Genomic DNA, 23,011 nt, shown 5'->3' on the forward strand with positions numbered 1-23,011 from the left:
TCTCCCTCGTGGTCTGTGTTCATGAACTTGGCTCTGAGCTGGCTTGCCTTGCTGCCTTGCTGCCTTGCTGAAGCAGCAAGGAGTTTGAGATACAGGACTAGGGGTCATGCTCTCAGTCAGCAGAGCATGGGGAATCTATCTGAGTTCAAACCCTGGCACAGACTTAAAAACAGGTGTCTATCCACGATCGTGATGCTGGGGGAAGGGGCACACAAGGGAGGGAGATAGGGTGAATCCCAGGGTTGTAGCTCAGTTGGTGAGCTCCGAGTTCAATAAGGGACCCTCTCTCAGAGATTAGATATCTGATGTGTGTTTGCACACAAACACCGGAGTTTGAGGCCTTCTATCCTTTTTTTTTTCGAGACAGGGTTTCTCTGTGTAGCCCTGGCTGTCCTGGCACTCACTTTGTAGACCAGGCTGGCCTCGAACTCAGAAATCCGCCTGCCTCTGCCTCCCGAGTGCTGGGATTAAAGGCATGCGCCACCACGCCCGCTCCCACTCAGGCATTTCAATCAGGTGTCTGGTAAGCACACAGCAGGTGGGGGAGGGGGGACCACACAGAGGGCATCCACCTCATGGGGACTATCAGCATCAAGTGTAGACTGCTGGGCAGCATGAAAGTGTTTGGAAAGAACCTGGAGATGTTGAGGCAAAAGTAGACCCAGACTGCTCACCTTGCTGTGTGGCTTCAATCTGTGTGTCAAGCCCATCCATCAAACAGAAAGCACCCAAGTTCAAATCCCAGAGTTGAACAAACTAATCACAAGTATGCAAAATTAGCAGGCTGGAAACACAAAACCAGGAGCTAGGGAAACACGTTGGAAGGCCTGTTCCACTCGCTCTGCAGCCTGGTGGGATACAGAATGGGTGGTTACCTTAAGCAGAACCCCTCCATCTGAGAACAAAGGCTTTTGGTCTGGAAACTGTAATTAGAACTCATCCGAACGTGACTGTACAACTGTCTATCACTACATGAGCACAGACTGATCTGTTTAGCCTTTTAAAGAACAAGGCACCAGGGCTGGTGAGATGGCTCAGTGGGTAAGAGCACCCGACTGCTCTTCCGAAGGTCCGGAGTTCAAATCCCAGCAACCACATGGTGGCTCACAACCATCTGTAACAAGATCTGACTCCCTCTTCTGGCGTGTCTGCAGACAACTACAGTGTACTTACATATAATAAATAAATAAATCTTTAAAAAAAAAAAAAAAAAAAAAACAAAAAAAAAAAACAAAAAAGAACAAGGCACCAAGAAGAATCTCTCCTCTAAGAAGAATTCCAAAGCCCAACCACTCCCCTAAAATACAAGTACAGCATCCCTTATCCAACCAGGGAACCTTGGGGACAAGGATGCCTCAATTCCTGCAGAGCCCACTGTATGGAAATCAATACCCAAGTAACTGTCCTGGATGGCAAACACTCACCACCACGTTCAAGACTAGAGCTTATTTGGCATGAGTAAAAGTCTGGTTCCTAAAAGAACATAAAGGAGAACTGCATATCTAGACTTGCGAGATGGCTCAACAATTAAGAGCACCAACTGCTCTTCCAGAGATCCTGAGTTCAATTCCCAGCAACCATATGGTGGCTCACAACCACCTGTAATGAGATCTGATGCCCTCTTCTGGTGTGTCTGAAGAAAGCAATGGTGTACTCATACACATAAAATAAACAAATAAATATTTTTTAAAAAAGACTGTCCCAAGGACTAGATTAAGTGCTATGCTGAAGGAACCATCAATAACCATCATAATCCCGAACCTTTCCAGCTCATAGGCTCTAAATGCCTGTGCAAAGAGTTTACAGTAGATTCAGATGGAAACTTGGGCTAGCTTAAGCCCATCTTGACCCTTGACATACTCAGAGGTGATCCAACCCAACTGGAGGACCATTCCCTGCCTCCACCCCTCCCCTGACCCCACCACCACCACCCAACCCGCTAGGAAGACTGGCAGTCAAGGTTGACTAGATCTTCCACCTATAGGACATTCTGAGGAACAGCTTTCTGACACATGAGTAAGCACAATGTTCCCAGCATGAGAGTCTGCAGGTTTTCAGTGTCAGGAACCAATCAACTCACCTCACCCTCCAGGCTTCCAAACCCCAGAGAACAACACATCATGGGCCTCCTCCAGCCTTTGTAGGCCAAGGATGAGTTCCTGGGAAAAGTTGCCCCTTTTCTACAAAAATACACATGACCTTTCCCACCCTTATCCCTTTTGGCTTGTGCCTCACCCCCTCCTCACAGGTTGGAACACTGGAGGTCCCCAAGGTGCCCAGCCCGAGTCCCAACTAAACTAGTTGCTGTTTCCTAGGCAACAGCTGCTTTCTCTCTCCAGATACCCAGGGATCTGCGGGAAGATCATTCCTGCCCCTACATCTGCTGCTTCACAATGGCAAGAGAGAGGCTGGTTCACTTTAAGATTCATGGATGCTGGCTGGACCAACAGCAATCTCACAGCAACCTCCTCCTATAAAGTATCTCCCTGGTTGAAGGTCATACATTGACATAAGACGACCTTCACCCTGTTGATAGGAAGCCAGTGCCCCTTTTCAGAGGAAAGTAGAGGAAATTTCATGGTACTACTCAACTATACAGCCCCAAGGGAGATGGAGACACACTGTCATTCAGGTATTTTGTGAAAGGCTGAGGCTCTCACAGCAGCCCTTAGTCCCTGCACTGACTCTGCCAAGCCTGGGAGGCAGGAAAGTTAGGGCTTCCAGGTGTTCTTTCCAGCTCTCAGTGGAACCGAGAGACGGTGTTAAAGGTGTGTTGGTGGCCCACTAGAATCACCGGAAACTTTAACCAAAACAGGTCTGTCCCTAGGCCACTGATAGTTTTGTGAGAGTGAGCTACAAGTTTTTAAGTTTCCCAGGGAATTCTCAGGTCCACACAGGGATGAGGATGCAGTGTACGGAGCTCAGGGCAATCTGGGCAGGAGACCAAGTGAGAGGGGCTGTGGCCTAGCCCCTAACCTTCCAGCTCATGACCTTCAGGCATGTGTGTGTGACACCTCCCCCCAGGACTCCCACATTTCTACTGCTCACGATTTGATTGCCCACTGCCCTCTGGGAGGGTGATGGGATCCTTTTCAGCAGGGCTCCAGCAGGCCACTACCCTAGAGCCCTGCCGGGAAGGGCCACACGTGCTACCCTTAACCCCGAGACCCAACAAGGGAGTAAAGATCCATCTCTCTACTGTATGAGAGAAAGACAAGGAAGGAAGGCCACAATCCTGTTCTTGTGGGCACTCTGCCCTTAACGCCTCCCACTTAGGTCTGACCTGCTCCAAAGCAAACTCCCGCAGGGAATTCGCTCACTTGGCCCTGCTGCATCTCCCACATGCCAGGGCCTGAGGAACTAGAACCCAGAAGTCTGTTACAAGATGTCATCCAGAACACTATTAAACCCCTGCCGCACTCCTCACATAGCTGAGCATCCAGGGACACGTAGGAGCCAAGACTGAACATGTCTCTCCTGAATGGTAACCGGAAGCTCTCCTACCAGTGTAGCCCACGGCCTGGGAAGAGCCAGGTGACTTCAAATGGACTCTGGGAAGGCAGAAAGAAGGGGAAGCCATAACATTAGCTAACCATCATCACCAGAAGAGAACTGTTTATTTATTATAGTCTCATGTTCCTGAGTATTCTTTTTAACTTTAAAATCTAAGTTTTCACTGGGTAGTGGTGGTGCCATGCCTTTAACCCAAGCACTCGGGAGGCAGAGGCAGAGGCAGAGGCAGAGGCAGAGGCAGAGGCAGGCAGATCTGAGACAGCCTGGTCTGCAGAGCAAGCTTCAGGACAGTCAAGACTACACAAAGAACCCCGTCTCAGCAAACGAACAGATCTGTTTCTCAGCTGAAGCTTTACAGCCATCAGAACCACAGATTCACCAAGATACACAGGAAACACTAGCAATTCTGAAAGCAGTTTACACACACGGAAAGGTTTACTCAGGAAAAAAAAAAGACACAGAGACAGACACACACACGATCAGGGTCACAGTAAGAAACCTATGAAAGATGAGTTTTCACAGTGTATGTTCTAAACCAGCCTGAGTTGAGTCCCTTAGCCTGGCATGGCCCCAGTGAGTATAGTGGGCTGCTGTTCTAAGGACCAACACCCCATCCCCGCCTTGCCATCCTGCCCTGCCCCAGTTAGCTCCAGCCGGTTCTCTTCACGGATGGGGAGCTGTGCATTCCAGGGTCAGACTTTATCTTCTAAATGCACAATGTGCTCAGGCCAAAAGCAAAACAAAAGGCCTTTCCAGGATGCTTTCCAAATTCCTGAAACACACTGGGTAGGAAAAAAAAAAAAATGGAGCCCCGTTTCCTCTTATTTTTTAATTTTACACTGGCTATGTTTATAATAAAATAGAATAACTTATTTATTTGCTTACCTTACTTGGAAAGACAATAAATTGGAAAGGCTTCATAAATCTCACAGGGAATTCCTTTAAACAAGGATCGTCAGCAAAAATCCGTAAATAACCCCCTGGCAGCCTTGAGCCGTCACCTCCAGCAAGCATTCTTGTTCCTCCAGCCTTGGTGCATAACCACTTGCAAACGAATCAAACTAAGAACTACTCTTGCTTTTTCTGATACCGTAAGGTTCCGAAAACATCCAGAGTACAGGGGAGGTCTGGAAGTCAGGCTGTGAGGGGTCTGAGGAGAATGACCTTCGAAGTTCAGAACCCATGAAGATGGACAGTCTCACACAGAGGCTTCAAGGACTGTGCTAAAAATAAGTTTAAATAAGAGGCAGAAAGAAGCTTGGTGGATAATCAAACTGCGCCCTCGAAAGAGCTGCAGTAATCAATTTACATATCACTCAAAAGGAAAATTACCATAGCTAAAAGGGACAGTTCTCCAAGCCAAAGGTTATAAAGAAATTCAGCCCAACTAACCACTATTCAAAAGTGATTAAATATGTATTTTCAGCGGGGAGCAAACTCAAAACCGCTACACACCTTTGCCCAGAGACCTTGACTTGGGTGTGAGATCCACACAGCTGGATTTTAAGTTCCACTGAGGTTCCCGTATAGCACCAAAGAGCCAGCATGATGTCTACATGCTAGCTATGAGTCACTAGTGCCTGCTGGGTAATTAGTCCAGCCAGTGGGGTACGGATGGCATTTATAGACTGAGCATCACCAGTCTGAAAATACTTTAAAATCCACAGCTTTGAGTGCTGGCATAGCACAGGCTAAACTTTCTACACCGTACCAATGTCCAAGTGCCCACTAACACCTGGGTCTCAGGCACAAGCAGAACATTAATCAGTCCTGTGTAAGGCTCGAGGTCTCAGCATGCATATGCAAATGAGTCCACTGGGGTGGGGGTGGCTGGAGAGCTGGCTCAGAGATACTTTTTACAGCATGGCTCCTAAGACCATGCTGGTTCACAACATGCCACTTCCAGGGAATCTGACCTCCACGGGCACTGCATGCCTGTGATGCACATACATACACGCAGGCAAAATATTTGTTTTGCATGTACGAAGTAAATCCTTCTTTTTTTTTTTTTTTATTTATTTTTTTTTTGAGACAGAGGACTGGACTGGCCTCAAGCTCAGAGATCTGCCTGCCTCTGCTTCCCACGTGGAACTAAAGGCCACCTGGCACGGAAGAAGCAAATCTCAAATTAAAAAAAAAAAAATTCTCATTATGTATAGGCAAATATTCCCCAAATTAGAAAACTCCAAAATCTGAAAATCCAAGCACTTTGGATAAAGGGTACTCAACTGTGACTCCGAGGGACGTGCCAAACACATTTCCACCTCCTCCCTCATTTATAAATGAAGCCCGTTTATAAGAAGCTCATTTATAACTGGTGTTATTTCCTAATGTGCACCCTAACAAAAGGCCTTTCTAAAGAAGTGCCTTTCGGTTGACTCTGAAGACACGCTGGGAGCTTGGGTCCAGATCAGCACAGCTGGCTGGCTGTCTCCCCTTAAGAAGCCAGCTGGGGTTTTCCAGTCCACAAGGAACAGTGCTACCCAAAGGTGGAGACAGGAGTAGAGGCCCTAGAGAGAACTGGGAACAGCCTGTGCCCAACCAACACACCACCAGGCTCTGTAGCTGCTGAGTGCCGCAGCTTAGCTGTGCTCCGGGCTTCATCTTCTAGAGTGCGGCTCTGGCTGGTGAGGTCTGTGGGTTAATTCCTGTTGGGGATGACAGCTCCTTAATAAGTTTGCCAATGTTCCTCATGCCAGCCAACCACTTCCCTCCTTATGCTTATTTTTTATAAAGAGCTTATTTGAGGTATAATTGAAAAAAAAAAAAAAAAAAAGCAAGGATGAATATACCGGTGAACCCTTCGCCACAGCTGTGGTGATAAACATAGCCCTCTCCAAAAGCTAGTAAGTGCTGCTTCGTGTGTTCGATTAAAATCTAGTAATCTATTTGCCCTATAGGAAATCCCAATGGTCAGGCTGTCCAGGGATGGAGGAGAGAACTGCCACGGGGAGCCACCATGGAGCGGGAGATCCTTCCCTTCCACAGACCTGATGAAGCAGACTTCTCACACTTACTTCCAACACTTCCAACAGTCCTTGACCCATGGCCCTACGTGCCTTTTAACTTATAATCCAGATTCAGCTCACACTTTCAGGCCCCAGTCTGAATTCTATAAGCAGGTGCCTGGGTCCCCATTACCTTCCCTGTACAGGACACCTCAGGTGACTACGCCAAAGAAGCCAAGGTTTTATATATATAAAGGCCTCAGCTCCCATACATCTAAGCCAGATAACAGTGTGATCCCAGTGAAAGGTGGCAGAGGTGGCCAACCAGCCCTGGGCTGCTCTGATGAATGTACCGAGGGGAAGTGATCATAAGCGCAGAAAAGGCGGTTCCAGCAATAATCAGTAAGTTAACAAATGCAGTGATTCCCCAAATTAACCAACTTAAGAACTCATAGCCAAGCCGTGGTGACACATGCCTTTAATCCCAGCACTCGAGAGCCAGAAGCAGGCTGATCTCTGAGTTTGAGGCTAACCTGGTCTACATGAGTTCCAGGACAGCCAGAGCTACATACACTATATTAGCATGTTCACAGGAACCAGTGAAGGAGGCATGGGAGGGCTTAGGACAGCACACCAGGGGGCTCCCTTGGGTATTCAATTCTCCACTACCTGCAAACGGATCAATGTGGCTGACCCTTCCCCACCTAGAAAGTTCTCCAATTCCCAGGGCTTTTCACAAACCACTCTCTGAACCACAGGAAGGCAGCTAGCTGGTCCAGCTGGCCTCTACCTTCAATAAACAAATCATGACCCAAGAGCCACCCAGGATTCCTGGGAATAGAAGCAGGCCCAGCACTGTGAACAGCACACGTCCCAGCTCTCTCCAAAGCCATTTCCCTTAAGGAGAAAGGATGAAGCAGCAGTCAGTGTCCTGCTCATCACTCTGGGTCTGGAGCCATGGCAGACAGAATAGACACCTGTTCCTGGTCCTTCCAAGAGAGGCTGGAGGGGACCCTGCGGAGAGGCTGTAGAAAGGCAGTGAACAGCTGTTGTGTGTCCCCAGGGAGCTCAAGGGCCGAGGCATGGCCTTAGATGCACCAGGCTCTCAAGTGTGAGCCCAGAACTGCCCACTTGAGATGGGAGGGTACTTTGAGGTGACAGGTGGCTTAAAGAGGCACATAAGACACAGGTTTCATTAACTTGCTTGATGCTATCTATCTAGTATGAGCTTTGGCTCTGTCTGTCTTAGGCATGCCTGGCATGGCACCAGTAGGAGGTCACCCAGGCATGCCCCTCTTCTCTGCCTGCCGTTCTTGTGAGCACACATAAATTCTTAGTTATTACAAAGGACCCAGAACTCCCAGTCTCTTACATGAAGATCTAACAACTTCTACTAAACTCCTAAGCTTTCCTACTAACAAAAAAAAAAAAAAAGTGGGGGGGGGGACGACAGCTTGGATCAGCAAGATGTCTCAATGGATAAGGGTGCTTGTTTGCTGTAAAGCCTGACTATCTTAATCTTAGTTCAATCCCTAAAACCCAGATAGTGGAAAACAAGAACTGATCCCTTAAAGTTGTCTTCTGACATCTACATGTGTGTACATAGGCACACAGGGAGCAGAATATATTTCCTCAGCATAGAACTGGTTTGCAACAAAGTGATATATCTCATTTTGCAAAACCTGCAAAACTGCCCACTGCAAGCAAGTTCTACTGTCCATCCATAAGTGTATCTACATGGCATGGTAGGGAGCCAGCACCCTCGGAACATGAGTACCAGCAATCACTTAGTGGGGTGAACTGCAAAGCTCACTAATACAGCAGGGGCCTTGCAGTCTGGCCCTGAAGCCATCTACCCCAGGGCTCCCTGGAAGGCACTGAAGCAGGGGTTTGGGAAACACACTTAACATTCATAGGGAGGGAAAAATCTTTTGGCTACCTCTCGTAATTTCATGGCCAGGGTCCAAGTCCCCCTCCTTACCAGTTCTAACCTCATCACAGCTCTTACCTGTCACAGCTAGGGCCATCACACTCCCTTAACAACCTCAGTCCAAATCCAGTGACGTCTACTCAAGCAGGAAGAGACAACCCCACCGGCTTGGCTAGGCCAAGTTGCTTGAGAAACTGCCTACCGACCAAAACAGAACCTGCACTTGTGTGTACATGAGCGCCCTCCTTAAACGTCTACTCCAAAACCCAACTCTGCCCCTTCCATGGACATCTAGGAAAAAAAAAAAAAAAGCACACATGGGGCAGACCAGCAACCCTTCTCAGATGCCATCAATCTCTTGGCAGGAAGCAATGGGACCCTGAGATGAGTCATGGGCCTCTTTAAAATATGCTCCTGCGCTGGGTGTGGTGGCGCACACCTTTAATCCCAGCACTCGGGAGGCAGAGGCAGGTGGATTTCTGAGTTCGAGGCCAGCCTGGTCTACAAGTGAGTTCCAGGACAGCCAGGGCTATACAGAGAAACCCTGTCTCGAAAAACCAAAAAAAAAAAAAAAAAAAAAAGATATGTTTCTGCCACAACTTAGGCATGCTCTGAAGCAGACCACACACACACACACACACACACGCACGCACGCACGTGCACACACACACACACACACACACACACACACCTCTGCTCTTAAGGTCTTCATCTATGATACAGGACATGGCTCAAAAAGTCCAGAAGAACTCCTGGCACACAGCAGTCCACATTACAGTCTCTACCCAACAACCAAGGCCTTGGCCAATGTACACAAGTCGGCTGCCACCTGCCAACTGGAAAACCCTAGAGTCCTTTGTCACATAATCCAACCACTGTTCCAGAAGCAAAACGGCCAATGTGAGAGTTCCACAACCTTCCATGGATGCTGCACCTGAGGGCAATACCAATCACCCCTAGGATTCGAAATGCTTCACAAGGCTGACTCCATTTGTAAGCAAAAGACCTTAAACACATGCATCAAAAATCTAGCTCACCAAACTCCACAGGAAGACCAGAGTCAACTAACCTGAATCCTTGGGGGGCTCTCAGAGACTGAACCTCCAACCACAGAGACTGGTACATATGTAGCAGATGCACAGCTGTCCCCATGTGGGTCCCCCAACAACTGGAGTAGGAGCTGTCCCTAAAGCTGCTGCCTGTCTGTGGACCCCGTTTCCCTAACTTGACTGCCTTGTCTGGCCTCAGTGAGAAAGGATATGCCTAGGCCTGAAGAGACTTAATGTGCCAGGTGAGGGTATACCCAAGGGGGCCTCCACTCTCTCAGAGAAGGGTAGGGAGGGAACTATGTGAGGAGGAAACCTGGAGGAGGCAAGGGCGGCAATCAGGATGTAAAGTGATTAAATTAATGAAGAAAAATGCATAAAAAGTAAAAATAAATAAAAGCCAGGTTCACCTTCTCTGCCCACTCCTCAACGGCCGCCTGTGAATCCCAGAGTTCCCTCCAGTCTGCCCTACAGTCCAGCTGCGTACGCATCAGCTCCACCACCACGTTAGATCTACTCTTAGTGTGAACACCGGTTCATTTTCCCAGGCACAGCAATGGCTTTTATAGGAAATAACTTCAGCTGGGAGGGTGTGGTATCCTTTAATCCCAGCACAGGAGGCCGAGGCAAAGAGAATTGTTCTGAGTGTGAGATCAGCCACCGGAGCTACTCACAGCAAGTTCCAGGCTAGCTGGAGCTATCCAGTAAAACCCAGGCTATCTGTGTCACTCACTATATAGCTGAAGACCGATTCTTTTGACTCCACTCTTCCCGGTGCTTATGTGGAGCTGCGATGGAAGCAAGCACTCTATCAATTGAGCTACCTCAGCAGCCCACCATCATCTTCAAATGAAGTGGGAACTCACAGCCAAAAACTCCCAAACACTACTTCTCTCCAGACTCATCTTACCTAACGCTCCTTACTTCAGAGAGAGAGAGAGACAACGAGGGCCACCCAAGAACTTTAACAAACCTGAATGAACCCTCACCCACCCACACCCTGCATGAAACCATAAAGCCAGGGATGTGGTATCTTGGCCCAGCTTCCCCAGGAAGTACCTGGAACACATCTGGAGATGATGCACTTATCCACTCACAGCAGAAGTCAATCACGTGGCCCAACCCACTAGGAGAAAAGGACTCTGACCCTAGGAATGGCCCACCTCTTGTTCCAGCTGCCCCTGAAGCTCCAGGCTCTCCTGGAACTACAGCACACAGTAGTATATCTACCTGATTTTAATCAGGTCAGGAAAGCATTTTCTAAAGACTTAACCGTATATGACACCCCACACTGGACATCTCTTTTCACTTGACTTACTAAATTATAAAGCTTTTCCAAAAAGCTAAGAGATAGTTCCTCCAGTGACGTCTGTTTAATTGGGACGTGTACAGAACATAATTAGACTGTCTAACACTACAATATTGCTTATGGGAGTATCTCTGCCCATGCATCGGCTTCCTTCTGTACTTAATCTCTATTAAGATGTCTGTGTGGAAGCAGATAGGTGTGCGCCAGACTTCATAAACACAGTCAATCACAAACTCAGGAAGTCGTTAGGTCCCAAAGACTCCACTTTGCACTTATTCCAGCAGGCTAGCCCCTTCCCTTTTCCTCGGGTGTCTTTCCAGTGTACCCAGGCTTCATCAGTGAGAGTTCAAGTCATGGCCACAATGGCTCTCTCACAGTCACAGCCTAAAACCACCCCGGAAAGCAGCTACCCTAACCAAGAGTGAAGCTTTTCTGACCAAGGTCCCAGTTACCAACCTTGGACTCTAGCAAACTGAGGTCTCTTGTGTTGACCCTCAGCTCAGACAGCTATGGACATCTTTTTAAATTAAGTTCATTTCCCCTGGTGGATTCAGGAGACTACCACCAAAGGCTCCAAACTCTATGGGATAAGCTCACACACGTACACACACACACACACACACACACACACACACACACAGAGGCATGGATATACACACAGTCTTCAAATTTGTGCACTTCCGGGGGCTGGAGAGATGGCTCAGCAGTTAGGGGCACTGACTGCTCTCCCAGAGGTCCTGAGTTCAAATCCCAGCAACCACATACATGGTGGCTCACAACCATCTGTAATGAGATCTGATTGCCCTCTTCTGGTGTGTCTGAGGACAGCTACAGTATACTTATATATAATGAATGAATAAATTTTTAAAAAATTGTGCATTTCCACCCACCCCTAAGCTCACATTATCTGAGAACACAGCCATTCTTTATACAGCTTGGCACCAGTGGAGAACCCACAAAATGGCCTCACTCTTTCCAGAATTGTGAAGCGATCCACAGGGCTTTGACAGGGTGGAAAGTTCCTTTCTGCATTATATAGGGTTACTAGTAAACTAAAATTAAATAAGCCAATAATAAAGCATTTATACAAACAGAAAACAAGGGAAGGGCTGGGGAGATGGCTCACTGGTTAAGGCCACTTGTTGCTCTTACAGAGGGCTCATGCCCAATGCCAGCACTCATACGGTGGCTTATAACCACCCATAACCCCAGTTCTAGGGGATCTAATAGGCATGCTGGTGCGCATACATGCATGCAGAAAAGACATTTATCCACATAAATTAGAATAAATAAATCCTTTTTAAAAAGGGAATAAGAAGGCTGGCGAGAAGGCTCAGCGGGTAAGAGCACTGACTATTCTTTCAAAGGTCCTGAGTTCAAATCCCTGCAACCACATGGTGGCAAACAACCACCCATAATGAGATCTGATGCCCTCCTCTGGTGCATCAGAAGACAGCTAGCTACAGGGTACGTATGTATAATAGTAAATAAATCTTTGGGTTGGAGCAAGCGTGGCCGACCGGAGCGAGCAGAGGTCCTAAAAATTCAATTCCCAACAACCACATGAAGGCTCACAACCATCAGTTCAGCTACAGTGTACTCACATACATAAAATAAATAAATCTTTAAAAAAGGGGGGTGGGTGGGGATAAGAAAGTGAGGCAGGCAGCTGGGTGGTAGCACAGGCTGTAATCCCTGCACGAGAAGCTATCTACTCAAGTCAAACTCAGTTAAATATGGAATTAAAGGCCAGTTGGAACTACATGACCCTTGAAGGAAGGAAGGAGGGAAGGAAGGAAGGAAGGGAGGAAGGAAGGAAGGAAGGAAGGAAGGAAGGAAGGAAGGAAGGAAGGAAGGAATCAACTGATGACCAACCTTGAAAACAGTGATAATAAAGAGAAGCTTTCTCAGTTGCTCACGCAAAGCCCCCAGCAGTTAAAGCTAAAGCAGGAGGGAAAATTAAAGTCTACTTTGGGCCACCTGTCTTAAGAAAGGAGAGAGAGGGAAATGCCACAAAATGCATTCAATGTCGTTTCTAAAACAGAAGGTATTTGTTCCCAAATCTGTTTGAGTGCCTAGTATTTTTTAATCAAACAATGCTATCTGCATGGGTAGATAAAGGTAGATTTGGTTTGTTGGTAGAGGCGCAAATGCCCATAATCCATGCATGTTAATGCTGGTATCAACTAGTATTAAGCCTATCAACTTCCATGTTGCTTCTATCTATAATCCCAGCACTAAGGAGGCAGGAGGATTGCCACAAGTTCCGGTCCAGCCTGGGCTAGAGAGTAAGACCCTGTCTCAAAACAAACAAGCTGAGCTTCACGCATCTATCATGTGAACATGGATATTCATGATGCACTTCACCAAGCCAAGTCTTAAAATGTTTCTTTGCTTACATGCTATGACTCTCATCACAGGCTCATCTGAATAAACACTTCTGTGTGCAGATACAGTTCAAGGTTCATCTCCACATGAGACCAGCCGGAGAGTAATAGACACAGACACAGACACAGACACAGACACACACACACACACACACACAATTTCCTCTCAACTGGTGATGTTCTAGAGACTTTTAAAGCAAAGACAGAAAGACACAAATACATGTGTCAAATTTCAAATGTATTCATTCAATCTGGGGGTTATTCAAGCTATATAAAACCTTCTTTCAACCATGTTTGCATGCCAAATGTTCAATAACTAGACTCAAGTGTGTGGGTGTAGCGCTGAGGGAGTGGTTTGTGTTTAGAGAAAGACAGACTGTGTGTGGTTGGCAGGTTCTGGGATGACTACACGGAGAACCACCTGGAGGAGTTTGCTAAAAATACAGATGTTGGGGTTTGTCCAACATGATGGTGTGCAGAGCCCAGGAGATGGACTCCTAGAAGGGGTGCCCCAGGGATCCCCCTTCTCTGGCAGCCAGCCTCTCTGGAACCACCCAGTCATTAGGTCCTCCCTGGGGACTGCAGGAGTCACTCATGTGAAAACCACCAAACCCACAGCCAACTTCTTAACTTAAAATGCACAGGTCACCTGGAGAGCAGGGCAGAGCAAGGGCTGGTTAAAGGGTCCTGGTACTCACCCAAGGGACCTCTCTGTGCTACTGGAGGCCTCTAACTCCATCCCCATGCCAATCTGCAGAGGGGCAGGGAACTAGAGTACTGCCCAGGGGAGGCAGACAGACGAGAATACAACTTACTAAGTTCTATTAATTGTGTTGTAACTTCAGTCAGCGTTCCTCCCTCCGGGGCACCAGAACCACAGTGGCAATAGAAACTACTGGCAAACGCCACGGGCGTCAGCAACTTCTGGGCTTATCCACCCTCACAGTCTGGATCCTACGCACGGCCTATTATATATCCTATGCCCTTGCACTGCAGACCCCCAGTTTTCCAAGGGCATCTTCAAGAACCATCTCCAAAAGAAATTCTGAATGGCGTGAACTGAGTGCAAAGAAATAGCTGGTCTATGAAATGACCAACCCTCCTCGGAGGCAACACACAGTGCCTTCTACATTGGCGCATGCGCACAGCCTTACAACACACACCTAGAACCTGCCAGGTAACAGAGGAGTGGCATTGCCTAAAGGGAGCAGCAGCTCACACTAAAACTGGAATCAGCCTGTGAACTTGGCATTCAGGAGGCTGAAGCAGGCAGGTCAAGAGTTCAAGGCCAGATTGGGCTATGCAGCAAGATTGTCTTACAAACAAAACACAAAAAAAAAAAAGAGGGAAAGAGATGGGTGGTAGTGGTGCACACATTTAATCCCTGTACTAGAGAGGCAGAGGCAGGAGGATCTCAATACCAGCCTGGTCTACATAGTGAGCTTCAGGACAGCCAGAGCTACACAGAGAAACTATCTCCAAAAAAAAAAAAAAAAAAAAAGGATTAAAATTGGATTCTCACTAATCACTCCATAAAGACACACACATGTATGTCTGGGTCATATTGGGTGCTTCATCAGTATCTGATAGTATGCATGGATTCTGGTAGTGGATGGATAGATACCCTGGAGACCATTTCCAGGTTTTGAAGAGCCTGGATCAGAAACCTGCTTAGACACACAAAGCCAATTGCTACTCCGCTGAATCAAAGCTCTTCACCAACCAAGAACACAATACCACATACCAGGCAGGTGACCCACACTAGATCCATAAGGCAATCAATCACCTGCACACAGATCCTCCTGCCTCCAGACCAAGAGAATGAGCCAGTCCACCAGCCAGGAAGGGGCAGGCTCTAAGGAGTGTGCTGCCTGCCGGCCTGCCCATGCTGTGGCTCCCTGCTCGATGCGGTGGGAACTGGGCTCCCAGGGTACACAATCAAACCCTGAGCCTTTTCCTTGGCAGCTTCCACCTGCCAAAAGCAGCTGGACCAGGCACAGCTCCCATGTTGGTTGTCCACCCTGCAGGACAGCCAGTTTTCTTCCCTTCCACGGAAAGGGAGGAGGTCTCCGGTAACACATGAATATTTTACTAGGCATTTCTTGGACTTAGCTAATACACAGTAACATTCTGCTGTCTAAAAACAACTTCTTGCAAGTTTTTTGGTTTGTTTTTAATTTATCACATTGGCCCCATTAACCAATGAGAAGCCAACCAAACTCAGTGCCCTTCCCTAAACAGATTGATACCTATCCCAGGTATCCTTTTATAATGGCCTCCAACTAAGTCCAGGAATTCTTTCGGCTGTAGCAGACCCTCCCACCTTCTTGATGTCTGATGGGAACCCTTCAATATCCATCTACTTTGAAGTGCAGAATGGGCCTTTCTCTGCACAAAAGCAGCAGGTTTATTTTATTTTACTATACAGCGTTTTTTATACTATATAGTATTTTTTTTAATTTAACAATCCAATCTAATACGTCAGCCTGTTCTAAGCACTTATAAAATATTACCTCGTGGGATCTTATTACATACCGCCATTCTACAGACTCAGAAACCTAAGCCCCCGTCAAGAGCTAAGTAAATGAGAATGAAGGGAGGGCTACAGCGTTCTTTCCATGCCATCTTTGCCACACATTCTAGAAGAATCTACCCCCTGCGTACACTGATCCTTCTACTGGCCTCTAGAAGGGCGTCTCTCTCGTCTAAAAGAAGTGACAACATCTTCTAGATCAGAGCTTCCCACCCATTCTAATGCTGTGACCCTTTAATACCGTCCCTCAGGCTGGGCTGGGGAACCATAAAACACAAAATCCCTCAACCATAAAATTATTTACTTGCTACTTCAAAACCTTGCTACTGTTACCAATCATAATGTAAATATTTCTGCAAGATGTAGGTCTGTCCAAGGAATTTGAGACCCACTCTACTCTTCCTCGCCTCAATACAGTACAGGGCACCCAGTGCCCCCCCCCACCCCCCCAAAGCAAAGTTTATATATCACCAGCTTGAAAAATTACTGGAATGCAGCTTTAAGCCTGACCCTACTCTAGGTGACAGGCAGCAGCTGGGAAACCTTTTCCCAGGCTTCCCTTTGGGATAGCAGTTATGAATTTACCTCCAAGCTCACAGGCCAGACAGACAGACGGACAGAGCCCAGGCAAACAACCCTGGAATCACTCTATCTCCCTGCAATCCTTGTACACAACAAACTCAGCTGTATGAAGTTCCCAGTCATAATATAAAGGAGACAAAATTCAGAAGCAAGCTCAAATGAGTCCGTAAGTTAGTTCCATGGGGTACACCTGGCCATTTTAGGAAGAAAAGAAATTACCCACTGGTCCAGTGAAAATACTCAGAGGAACTCTCAACTTGATCCTTACTGGCTCCTGGCTTTTGCTTAAGTCACAGTTTGGTCTTCCATTCGGGTGAGGAATGAAAGGATGCTGCATGGGGAGGTAGGGGGAGGGGTCTCCATCCCAGAGGATCAGGGGGAGGGGGTCTCCATCCCCAAGTTAAAAGCACTGTGAACGATCGGCCAACAGAACTGCACAAATGCTGGATGGGGAAACCAGATGATCAGGAGACCAGTGTGTCCCTCCATGGGGTGGGCAGAACTCAGGCACCCCTACCTTGTGTTGAAGGAGTTAGCTTAAGTACCAGCCTCAGTGGCTTTTCTTCAGAGCAAAGGACCCCTGACCCCTAGGGGTATATACTTTCTGCATGCCAGAACCACCGGTATGGTTTGGAGACTACCTGAAGCCATGCCTAGCAGGGACTGACTGTCTATAAGAAAATTACATGCAGTCACAGTGGTCAGCAAGCAAAGGGGCTTTATCCTCTCCTGTCCCATCACCTAGGCCTGTAGAGTTAAAGCCAATACAGAATTAGCACCCCCCCCAAACAGACCTCTGCGTGATGAAGTAAAGGGCGACCTGTTTGAAAACTCAGGAGGGAGGGCTCTTAAAATAGACAGAAATATAATCATTACCCAAGCTGGAGCAGGGCCAGGACGCCAGGGCAAACATGAGTAATTTGTTAAGAGACACCTCTGGCACATTATCCTATCAGGGTTGAACCCACCATGGAGCCAAGCCCCCTGCCTTTCAGCCTCAGACCGGTCCCCCAACATAACTACAGGGATTTCCCCAGCTCACAGGCCCACACCTGTTCTCGAAGGGGAAGGAAGAGCTGCAGAGCAGGAAGGCACTCACTCTTTCAATGGAAGCCTGTTTTTCAGGAAAATCCCCAGCATATGGGGACCTTAGGTCCAAAGCTCCTGCCCTGGGTGCCTTTCCGGTTGAGTTATTCACCACAGGGGCAGGGCTGGGCTCTGGATCTTAGGGCACGCCCAACTTCATGCCATTCCCTTCAGTTCGGATGGCCACTTTGAAAGGAAGACTAATCCTTTTGTTCTGGAGAACTCACTCAAATTCCTGGCTAAGGCCAGTGTTACACAAAAGCAAGGCTGTAACCTAGAACTTCCTTGAAAGGAAGTTTTTACTGGTTTTACAGGAGTGGAGCAGACGGACCATCCCATCGTCCTGAGGGGAGATCTTGCCCAGCTTTCTCCAAATATCTATGTGTAGAAATTGAGGAACAGTGGGGTATAGGGCGCCTGTCTCTCCCTCCAAGGGAGGGGCACTCACCAGAAAGGTAGTGCCTGCTTTGAGGATAGTCTGAATCTACCTACTGGAAAAGTGATGCCTGTCCCTAAGCACAAGGAGTTGCTTATGGACGGGTGTGTGTGTGTGTGTGTGTGTGTGTGTGTGTGTGTATGCCCCGCAAGCCATGAGTCAGTAATCCAGAGAATTCTTTCCAGACAGCCAGAAACTTTCAAAGACCTCCCAGGTTTGAATAGTCACTTCAAGATTACACTGAGAGTAATTGGAGAGAAAGCTCAACAGTCAAGACCACTGACTGCTCTTTCAGGACCTGGATGCATACAGGCTCGCACACACCCATGCACCCACAATGGCTGTTAACTCCAGTTTCATCCAGAGGGTCAGATGCCCTCTTCTGGTGTTTGCATGTACTGTGTGCACAAAGTTTCGTGCAGGCAAAACATACACATAAAATAAAAGTGTGTTTTTAAAATACAGAGAAGCCTGATCTCGTAGTACAGTACAGGTCTTAGCTGCTCAGGAGGAGACTGAGGCTGCCCAGTGAATTTAAGAGCAGCCTGGTATCTTCGGGAGAAAAGGGATGAGATATAGCTGAGTGTGCTTGCCTAGCTTATGCAGGAGACCCTAGGTACCCTAAGCTAGATCTCCAGTACAAAGTGAAGGGAACCTACCAGCAGGTGGTGATGCGCGCATACACACCTCATTCCAATACTTGGGGAAAGGAAGATTGTGAGTTGGAAGCCACCCTACAAAACATAGCAAGACTGTCCCCACACACACTGTGTGTGTGTGTGTGTGTGTGTGTGTGTGTGTGTGTGTGTGTGTGTGTTAAGGGATAGCTCTGCTAATAAGCCTGATAGTCGGAGCTCAGTCTCCAGAACATACAGGTTAGAGATAATTGACTCTTGAAAGTTGTCCACCTGCAACCTGGACACACACACATGCGCACCCACAAATATACACAAATGGGATCCAAATGTTTTTAAGTGCAATAAATGTTTAAAGGCCTAGAGAGTCTACTCTAGGAAAGTCTCCCCACTTTAGGGTGGATCACGCTATCAAAAAGATCACTCAAAGGACAAAATGAACAGAAGCCGGACTTCTCACAGCTCCGGGGCTCTGGGGAACCTATGAGCTGAGGGCAGGGTAAAATGGAGTAATTATTTGAGACTTCAGTCTGAATTCGGGAAAAACACAGAATCTACCCCTTCCCTCTGCTCCCATGGAGGAGATAGGGTGGAACCAGGAAGTCCTACTCTGACCATTTTCCAAACGTCAGGTCCCAGCTCCATGGAGAGGTCATGAGCAAGTCACTTCAAAGTCCTTCCTTCCTCAGTCTGCCATCATTCCACCTAGGGAGACTGGTGGGCCAGAGCCAGATACAAGCGAGGGCTCAATTGACCATCCCTACATCGTTAAACTCTTATCATTAAGTAACAACGCTGCAAGGAGATCCGAAGTCGTGAATGAAGTCTACAAGACAGAGGAAGTTTAACGTTCAGAAATTGGTTCACCATGGAGAACCCTCAATCCAAGTCTAGATCCCGCTGCCCCTCCCCCTAGTGCCCAGCACCTCCGGCTAAGATCCCCAGGCCCCTGAGCGGCCACCATAACAAACACCCGCAGCAGTTGGCGGAAATGGTAGGTCTCAGTCCTGGCAGTTATGTGTCAAGCTCTATGGCCGTTTGTAGAGCAAATAAAACAGCACTTTAGAACTTACTGCACAGCAAACCTGCCACAGGGATGATACCCCTGTACCCCTGTGGGCCTTTCGCCCTGAAAGCCTAATGGAGGCGCTAGAAACATCTTGACCCCTCCCCCCCAGGTCAGAAACATTGGGTCAGGATCACTGTGGGCAGAAAAGTGTTCAGGACAGGGTCCCGCCAAGCACCTGGCTCAGCTGAGCTGAAGTTGGGGGCCCACTTGAATGTCCTCCCCACCAAGGAATCTCAAGTCACCCCGCCCGCAGCTCCCTCCAGGCCATGGAGGCCAGCTGGTGAGAGGGAAGCGGCAGGAGGAAGGAAGTGGGGGCTGGGGCACAGGGTCTATTACCATCACCTTCCAACACTTCCCTGCTGTTTAGATTAGCAAGTGAAAAGGCCCGGACCAGGGGAGTTTTCCCCGGGTCGGATGCCTCACCCTGGGCACAGAGATAGACGGGCGGGGTCGCCAGGTGCACACACCCCAGGGGCTAGAAGCCCACTTGGAGTCCTGAGATTCCAGATCCTCAAAAGCCAAATGAAAGGCCCCCCACGCTCCTTCCCCTCACTTCCCATCCAGACCACGCCCCCTCCCGGGGCGGGGCCAGGTGTGACCGAGACCTTCCTCTTAGACCCAGCCTCTCTTGCCCGCCTGGAAGGTCGCTCAGGACACCGGAAGTTGGTGTCCGACTGGGTAGAAGGCAGAGGGTCCTGGAGGGCCCAACTCTGCTCTACCGGAACAAGGATAGGGAAAAAAAAAAAAACACCCAGCCCCTCCGTGACTTGGAAAAAGCGACTCTATTTCTTCCTTGCAATAAACAGGAATTATTGTATTTACCCAGCTCGCAGAGCCTCGTGAAGATTAATGGCTGTGAACTGTTTTTAAGATAAAAAAACACTCCCAGATCTTACTTGTAACATTCATATATGCATATGGACATCTGATGCACTTAAAAAAAAAAATCACTCTATCCAAGTGACATTCATCACCAGATCTTAGAGCAACAAAAGAAAGCGATGGGTGCTCTCCGGACAATATCTGACCATGGCACGCACCTGAGCCACCAGCTCCAAAAGGCAGAGAGGCTATCCAGCCAGCAGTGCAGATTAGGATAACATCTAGAGAAGGTAGGGAAACATGAAACTTAAAATATCCGTCGTCCACTCCATTAGGAAAGAAAATGAAAGGGCATCTTCCTAATGAAGCCCATTAGACTCGGCCTCCACCTGGGTTTCTGGTGTTTGGAAACTCCTAAACACGGGGCTCCAGTGGTCATTCAAGCTATGCCAGTGCCTGGAGCTTGCACGATCCGGTCCTATCTGGCCAAGCTGTTCCAACAGCAAACCCCTCTCTCGAGGAACCAGCAGCGCCCTTCCTGGATTATGCAAGGTCACGTGACCGCCGAGGGCACTTTTGGAGTGGAAATGGGAGTTGGGGGTTCAGGATGTTAACCTCTTTCTTTCAACCATCCCAAGACTTGGGTTTTAAGGCAGGCAGATCTGAGTGTAAGCACACCAGCGTTTCACCGTGTGCGAGGCGTTAAGAGCTAGCAGTGAAGCACTTTATTTGGACTCGAGTAGAACACACTAAAATTCTCCATCAGCGAGAATAGTCACAACTAGGGTTCATTTAAAGGGAAAGTACAGAGATCCTCTCCAGCAAGTCATTTTCACCTGCTGCCCCTTGCCCCTCCTACTCCTCTCTTCCGATCAGGTGTAAACACAGTTCCAGGTTTCATTATGCCCGTTCGCACCCATAAAGCAATATTTTGCTGGCCTCCATATTAATTTTTTTTAACTTTCATAATAGGACCAAGAAAAACAAAGTATCCCATTAGGCCATGAGCTTGGTCTCTTAGTTCCTTCCAGACAAACTTCCTAGGATTCCATGACTTCAATAATAAAGTTTTTGTTCCTCCTGAGATAACAAGAGGCATGATGGGAGCAGAGCCACAATGAGGCCTGAGAAGGAAGCCTGGTGCTATTTTCCACATCATCTGAGCAGGCCTCACTATGGGCTGCTCCAGTAATACCCAGAGCCACTGCTTTCTTATCTCCTAGCAAACAATCTTTAAGCCAAGCAGTGTAAATCATAATTAGGATGTTGTAATACAAGAAGAAAGAAGCACATGCTGACCAGAATCCAGAAAGGAAAAAAAAAAAAAAAATCAACACCATAAACCAGGTAAGGGGTTCATTGCATGTCTGTAATCTCTGCACTTGTGAGGTAGAAACAAGGAAGGAATTCAAGTCTAGCCTTTGTTACATTAGACTAGACCAAAAAACAAACAAACAAACAAACATAGGGTAAGGTATTATTTCCTTTTCTAGTTTACAAAAGCTCACCCCCACACAGACATCTTCACCAGGGTTTTCCTGGCCACCTGAGGTCTAGACAAACCCAGTCACCTGCAATTTAGGATTAACATCCTCCAAACACCACCCAGCTTGGGGGATGAGAAAGGAAAGTTCTAGTACTTAGGACAGAAGTCACAATTCCTTTTAAAACTAGCATGACTGCTTGCCCCATTAGTCAGAACCCAACCATTTTATCACAATTTCTATGAAATTTAAGTCCACTCTAGCAGCCAACTGTTAAATCTACGTTAGGCCTACAGCTCAAGCCGGGCACTTCTAAGCACCCACAGGGGACCAAGCTTGGTGGATGGAAACTGCCAGGGGGCCTCAAAATTATGAGTGCACATTGCTAAATACCAGGTAGACGCAGCCCTGGGAATAGACAATTACCCACATGGTTCCAGTTTGGATGGAGATTTTTACGAGGTACCAGGAATGCCTGTCACCTGAGCCATCATGGGTCCCACGTGGAAGTGCGAGGAAAGGCTCTGAGAATGAAGACTCAAAGAAGCCTTTTCAGAAATAACAGCAGGAGCCACAAACAGGCAGGCCCTATAGCAAATAGTCAAGTATAGGATCCGGTCCCTAAAGGCAAAGCCGGAGCACAGGGAGGAATTAAACACAAAGTCAGGTCCTTCCTGGGATTTCAGTTGCCTCAGTGTCTGGCACTGTATAGATAGTGTTCTCCTAAGATCACATTTGAAAGGGGGGGGGGGGTGAGGGAGTTGTCATTCTTAATGCTTTTCTCGGAAACTGCTTCTATTTGCCCTTGTAATCTTTCCTCAAAAAGAATGCAGACTGCTAAGAACCAAAGCATGTATTCTCCTGGAGTCCAGTAAGACCACCTTCTAAGAAAAACTCAGGAAGGGAAGCTGGCCAAATTTCCATGCCTGACCAAGGCAGATGAATGCCAGGCTGGTTCCCATCCCTGTTGTGTTCTCCTGCAGAAGGGGAAAACTGCCCCTTGGCTCCCTTTGTCAACATTCCGCACAAACAATGGCCAGGCTCTTTCACCACTTTAGACTCTATATTCATCTGTGAATCCCCCTCTTCCACACAATGTGCAAGGCCCTTCTTTTCATAGGAGAAGTTCTGAATGCCCAAGAGCAGCCATAATTTAGGCCTTCCACATTAATAATGACATCTAAAAGCAAACTCCAGATTAGGCCCAAACATTCATTTGTGACTATCATTA

General features: G+C 47.7%; 1 protein-coding gene across 13 annotated transcripts in view; it reads right to left on the bottom strand.

The window, feature by feature from the left end:
- Positions 1 to 23,011, bottom strand: part of Ctbp2 (C-terminal binding protein 2) — a 137,012-nt gene that overhangs the window by 108,276 nt on the left and 5,725 nt on the right. Inside the window, exon 1 of one of the 13 annotated variants that reach the window (XM_006507312.4) lies at positions 17,348 to 17,421. The exons of the other annotated variants lie outside the window; for them this stretch is intronic. The gene's annotated coding sequence lies outside the window, so the exon portion shown is untranslated. Of the gene's footprint in view, positions 1 to 17,347; positions 17,422 to 23,011 lie in introns of those variants that run through there. 13 annotated transcript variants of the gene reach the window in all.

This window comes from Mus musculus, chromosome 7, assembly GCF_000001635.26.
Source record: "Mus musculus strain C57BL/6J chromosome 7, GRCm38.p6 C57BL/6J".
Taxonomy (NCBI): domain Eukaryota; kingdom Metazoa; phylum Chordata; class Mammalia; order Rodentia; family Muridae; genus Mus; species Mus musculus.